Source organism: Canis lupus, chromosome 5, assembly GCF_003254725.2.
Source record: "Canis lupus dingo isolate Sandy chromosome 5, ASM325472v2, whole genome shotgun sequence".
In the NCBI taxonomy this organism is placed as follows: Eukaryota; Metazoa; Chordata; class Mammalia; order Carnivora; family Canidae; genus Canis; species Canis lupus.
The window spans coordinates 76,322,689-76,328,940 of NC_064247.1; the positions used below are offsets into that span (position 1 = coordinate 76,322,689).

Sequence of the window (6,252 nt, forward strand, 5' to 3'; positions counted from 1 at the left end):
CTTCTCCCCTGGCCCCTGATTCCCAAGGGCCGTGGGGCCAGAGCTGATGTTCTGGCCTGCCTCTGTCTTTCTTACTGTCTCATTTGTCTCTGGTCAGCCATCTCTCTAGTACACTCCTTTTGGTCCTCTTCTCCTTAGGACCAGAGTCACATGTTAGGGCAGTGAGTTTGAAGGCAAATCCCCTTCCTGCCCCGACCTCAGACAACAGACAACTCATAGCAAACCCAGACAGACTCTTCAGAGTGACAAGCTTCCCCAAGCCATTTAGTGAGGTCACAGTGGAGCCCCAGGGACTGTTTGTCATCTAGAGCCTGGAGTGGGACTCTGCTTGGGCTAGTGGTGACAGGATCCTGATGGCAGGATCCCTCCCCCTTTCCCAAGATCTGTCACAACACACCGGTAGGGATGTTAGGATACGGGCATTAGAGAAACCTCCCTGGGCAAGGAGAAAATTCAGATAGTGCCTCTATATTCTGTTTTTGCCTTCCCCCATCATGGAGTCGACACCTGGACCCCAGAGCCCAGCAGGCCTACGCCAGAGCCAGGGAGGTGAGACCAGGCCCCCCGAGGCAGGCTGTGGTGCCCGGGGAGGAGTGGCCGGCAAGAGTGCTGGCAGCAGGAGGCTTCATGAGCGGCTGCTCCTGGCTCCGTGTTCCCTGGTCAGTCCAAACGGGAAAACAGACTGGACAGCAGATGCTGTGTGAGATCTTAGGCCTTGAACTTTTTTTTTTTTTTTTAAGAAAGAAAAAAAAGTAAAATTAACAAGCCTCTTTTGTAAATGATTTTTCTTTCTATGTATAAAATCCCGGCAGTTCCTTGTTTTTACATGTTCATGCTGTGTAATTTTGAGATGTTACTGAGATCCTGAACATAATGTGCATTTTTTTCTGTACAGATGAAATGGGAGAATTTAATAAAGAGTTTGCAGGTTTTTACTTGTGAAATCTTCTCTGGTGACTGGGAGGACCCCTCCAGCTGTCCAGCTGTGTGCACTTCGGAACTTGATGCTGATGCTCCCCGCACTTGCTGGCGTCCTTTCTATCTCCTCAACTCAGTAGGTCAAGCAGAGTAAAACGTAGGACCTTCAGAGGAGAGCAGGAGGTCAGATCCAAGGTTTCCTCTCAGGCTGAGGTGTTGGGTATTAATTCACTTTACTAAGGTGTTTAAGCTGTATACTAAGGCTCCTTCCTGGGGAGAGCTCGTAGACGGGACCTGTCCTTACAGATAGGACACACTGATGGCACCAGTCTCTAGTGGCCACCTTCACACTGGGCCCAGAACTAGGCCACATTTTTTTTCCGTGCCCCACCCAGTCCCGCTGTTGGCTAGCCCTCGCTTCCCCATCCCAACAGCCCAATCCCAGGGCCAGTGACCTCTGTGACACCCTTCTGGAGCCTTCTGACTCCTCCTCTGTCAGCAAAGCAAATGTGTCGGGACATTACAAAGTCTTCAGCTAAGGAGTTGGCACCGTAACAAGGATTTCTCAAAGTAGACATGTGCATACCAGGATTGGAGTGCTGGGATGCCCAGTGAGAGCAGACTGGGGTGTCCTGAGAACTCCTCAGATTCATTTTCAGCAACTGCCACACAGATGGTGTAGTGTAGAGGCCAGGAGAAGGTGAAGTATAGAAGAAAGGAGGAAGAGGGCTTGGGAGTCTTGGGGTCTCAATTGCAAATACTCTATGTAGGAAGCCATGGGCAGCCATCACTCTGAATGGGAGGAGTTGGACTAGGTGCTCTTTAGAGTCCTGGAGAGGCTGCCCCACTGTGGTGTAAGCATGGGAAATGAGGCACCGGGTTCAGGCTCCTTGTCATTGGTATTCCCACAAAGGAGAAGTGGGTTACTTAGCTCTGCTGCACGTGGCCCCTCGAGGGAACACTACAGCAGTCATAGGGACAGTGCTGCCTTAGCAGTCTCCGAATCACCCTACTGTAAAATTCTGTGCGATCTTTCTAGTAAAAGGTCCTTGGCCAACTTTAATCCTCAGAAGCATTTGGCATCTGTTCTCAAAAGGAGGTAAGAATGAAAAGATTTTAACCAAAAAAGGGGAGAACCTTAGACCCCCACCTCTCAACTAGATGGAAGAGTGAGCCGGCAGATGTGACCCGGCTTTCTCAGTAAGCAGCAAAACATGATTGTCTGCCTCTGGCATATGTGTGTCCCTCTGACTAGCCAGGTTGGCTTTGGGCTTATGACCATCAGGCTCCAGGCTGGCGTGACTGACCTGTGCCAGAATCTGCCGACCCTGTAGAGGCGTCCACTGGGAGTGTTGGTCCTGGGATCCCACCTCCCTTGCCCATAACAACAGCACAACAGTGTCTTCACAAATTCTCTGTATTTATGGAGAAATTTGGACAGTCTGGGAGAGAAAGGGGGAGGAAAAGGGGTCACAGAAGGCAGCAGACTAGGAGGAAGTTGGCTGGAGCAAGGAGGGAGGGTCTGGAGCACAGGCAGCCCCTTGGAGGACTTGGAATCTGCTGGGCAGAGGCTAGAGACTGTTTAGACTGGGGGTGGTAGGTAGGTGGGTGGATCTAAGCCCAAGAGAAGGTAAAAGCCTCAGCCAAGGGGCCACAGAGAGGTGAGGGCAGAACTGGGACCAGACTCAGGTGCTCTTGACTAGGTCTACACCCTTTCCAGCCAGAATCTGAGGGCTTAGCTCTGACTCTACAGTGTCCACAGGAGCTTCCCAGAACCTCCTGTGGGAGGGCCCCTCTGCTCTCTGACCTGAATACCCTGTGTTCCTGTCCTCAGACTGTTAGGACAGATTTCCTTGCATTTTAAACCCAGGTTCAGTGTCTGACCTAGCCTTCTAGACTCACTAATGTTCAGACTGTTCCAGTCATTTCTCTGCCCTGGCAAATAGTACTCAAAAAATGCTTGCTGAATAGGTCGTTGACAGTGACAAGTCATGGCTTTGCCCCCTGGGGGGCGGGGTCCCAGGTCCCAGGTCAGCATCTAGGGATCCATACCTAGAGGAATGTATCCACTCTTCTCAGGAGTTTCATTCCAGTTCTCCGGTTCTGGGCTTCTCTTGCACCCTGGAACAGAGCAGATTCCCTTCAAGTGGCTTCCCCTGCTGTATCCCCCAAAGGAAATAAATAGACATTCGCCATGAGAGGATGTGGAAGCCAGGAGTGACAGAGCAGGTTTTAGGGCTTTAGGGACACCTGGTCCCCCAATGTCATTGCATAGGCTCCAAAGCCAAGTCCAGGCTTCACCCAGAAGCTGGGCCAGAGCCAAGGGTTCTTCATCACACACAGCAGTGCCTGTCTTGACCTTCCAGTTTGCTGGGGGGGGGTGGGGGACGACTGACCACAGGGTTCCAGGTTGTTGCATCAGGAATACAAGAGCACAACCCCCAGGGTTCTGTGTACTCACACTGGCCACAGGGCAAGGGTAGCACAACTTGTAAGACTCCGCTCTGGTGCAAGCCTTGGCAAGTCACAGACATGCCAGCTGCCTCCCAGCACAGCTGCAGCCAGCTGACCACGGGATCCCCAGCTCCTCCAGTGGAGTCCTCTCCCTTCTGGGATTGGCCTCACAGGACCAGGAGACCCTCAGAGGGTCAGGGTTGTGTCCTAGCGCCACACAAAGTACATGGAAGGGAGGACCCGAGGCAGGGATGAACAGGCTCAGCTCAGGTGGCCAGAAAGGGGACTGCATCTTAGCTGCAGGGAATGAAGGGAAGAAGGATATTACCCAATACCACCAGCCTCTTCCAAACCCCCAGTCCTATTGCATCTCCTTCCTTCTGGGGCCTCTGGAGACCCTTCTTCCCTTCCTCTATGGCTTTCCCTGGTCTGTCTCAGAATCTGCTTTCCCCCACAGCTGGCCTTCTGGCCAGAATATGAGCTCTGAGCTTGTCCCTGCCACATGTACTTTTCACTCTCTGGGCCTCCAGTAACCTTACTACAGAGCAAATGAAGGGACTGGATTTAATGTTCTTGATTAGCTTCCCCTCTTCCCCTCATCCCTGCTGACCAAGGCTTCCTCCAAGGGGGCCCCACCATCTCCACCTTTCTACCCACTACCACCTATTCCATTGCAGCCCTACACACTAGGGGCATCAGACCCCTACTCTCTTGGACTCACCCTGATAGAGCAGACGGGTACCTTCTGCAAAGACATACTGGCCTGAAAACCACATGGCACAGTAGTAGGTGCCCTCATCATCAGGGCTGGCGTTGCCCACAGTAAGGAGTGCAGCATTCTTGACGGGGTCCATCTCTGCCAGAAAGCGAGGATTCACACCCAAACCATAGATTGGGAGAGTCCCTTCTCGCTGACTCAAAAGGGAGGTGGGACCACTCCCCATCACCTGCTGGTACCAAGACAAGACATGAGCCCTGACAGGGCTGCCCTGCACCACACACCAGATCTGAGGATTACTTTGTCCACTCACCACAGAAGACTGAGGCTGGAACAGAGAGGGTTGAGAGACCTCTGAGGCATCTAAAGAGGCAGAGAAGATAGTGACCCTCTCAAAACAACTTGATGGTCACTTATTAGACACTGTCAGCTCAGCTTAGCATATGGTCTTACTAGAGGGCTATCTGACAATGTCAGAACTGCAAACCTTCATACTCTGTGATCTGGTGATTTTATATCCATAAATTTATGAAAACTGAACTCATGTATATTGGCATATTTACAAAGGTGATTATTACAGTGCCTATTATAATAATGAGAAAATAAATATTATTAGAGGAAAGGTTAAATTTTTAAATAAGACACCCATATGATGCAATACTATAGGCAACCCCCCAAAAGGAAAACATAGAAATCTCACTTCTGGGTAGGATGGAGTAGTTGGCAGCCAAATAATACTCCCAATGAAAATAACTAGAAAAGCCAGAGGAACAGGCAATATTTCAAGTTTAGAGAGTTACAGAAGCAACAGCAGCCAGAAGAGTTAATTTGTGGAGAGGGGAGAACCGTGGAGATGCAAAGTGACAATTTTCGGCCACTTGGATTTGCTGACTCTGTCAAGAGGCTAAGGATCCAGGTTTTCCCTGGGCAGAAGGCTGCAGGTGAGACGAGAAATTAGCAGAGGTTTTTGTAGTCTCATGAGCTGGAGTAACAAAATTGAAGGCTTGAGAAGCCTCAAAGCTCAGGTTTCATATCATTTAGTGAAGTTGGAAATTTTATAAGATGGCAACCTTAAAAGCTAAGCCCAGACCTCTGTAAACCAGAGCAGAATTTTGCAGAGTCACAGTACAAAGATAAAAGATCAGAGTTCAACTTCTCTCAAAAGGAAAGACCCAGGATTTCAGTTGAAAACCCTAAAGGGGTAGGCCCTAGGAACAAGGCAAGTAAGAAGTAGATAGAACTGTTAAAACTGCATTCCAAAGACTTCCAACCAATTATAGAAGGAATTCTAGAATTAGAAAGCCACAATTTGACAACCACCATAGTAATAATTGCTCAGGCAAGAAGCATCAACAGATGATGAAAAATTTTGGACTTTATGTGTTTTGTTTTGTTGTTGTTGTTGTTGTTTGTAGTAGCTCAATAGATTCTCAAAGTTCCTCCCCCAAATTCCTTGTTAACTACAGAGAGAAAAAAATCATAATTTATAGTGGAGAAACCTGGCAGAATTAATATCAGCAGGAAAGGGGCAAGTAGACATCATGTGCCTCCTGATTTAATGCATTGAGAACACAATCTCCTTTCTGTGATATTCCTGTCAAAAATGCATAGCCTGAGTCTAATCATGAGGAAACATCAGACAAACCCAAGTTGAAGTACATTCTACAGAATAACTGGCCTGTGCTCATCTATCATGAAAGGAACTGTTCCAGATTAAAGGAGACTAAAGAGATGTGGTGACTAAATACAGTGTGATCCTAGATTGGATCCTGGACAATGCTTTTTTATTTTCTCTAAAGATATTAGAGAGAGAACTGGTGAAATTTGAGTAAGATTTGTAGGTTAAATCATATTAATGTTGGCTTCTTGATTTTGATCATGGTACTTTGTTATACTAAGACCGATGGCTGACTTCTCATCAGATAGGATGGAAGCCAGAAGACAATGAAAAAGCATAAAGTTGTGAGTTGAAAAAAAAAAAAAAAGCCAACATAGGCGTTTTTGTTTTTATTTTTTTACCTAATGAAAACAGTCTTTAAAAAAAGGATGTTCTCAGGTAAAAGCTGAGAGAATTTGTCACCATGGAACTTTCACAAAAGGTATTCTAAAGGGAAATCTTCCAGCAAAAGAAAAGTGATCTTAGATGGAAATAGGGAAATGCA

General features: G+C 48.0%; 1 long non-coding RNA gene across 1 annotated transcript; it reads right to left on the reverse strand.

Annotated features, from left to right (window-relative positions):
• Positions 1–711: 711 nt before the first annotated feature.
• On the reverse strand, positions 712–5,568 carry LOC112646645 (uncharacterized). The gene is made up of 6 exons (XR_007410508.1): positions 4,791–5,568; positions 4,404–4,453; positions 3,380–4,319; positions 2,971–3,039; positions 1,505–2,360; positions 712–1,082 (listed from the first exon to the last, which is right to left on the reverse strand). It is a non-coding gene; the product is annotated as an uncharacterized LOC112646645 (long non-coding RNA).
• Positions 5,569–6,252: the final 684 nt, after the last annotated feature.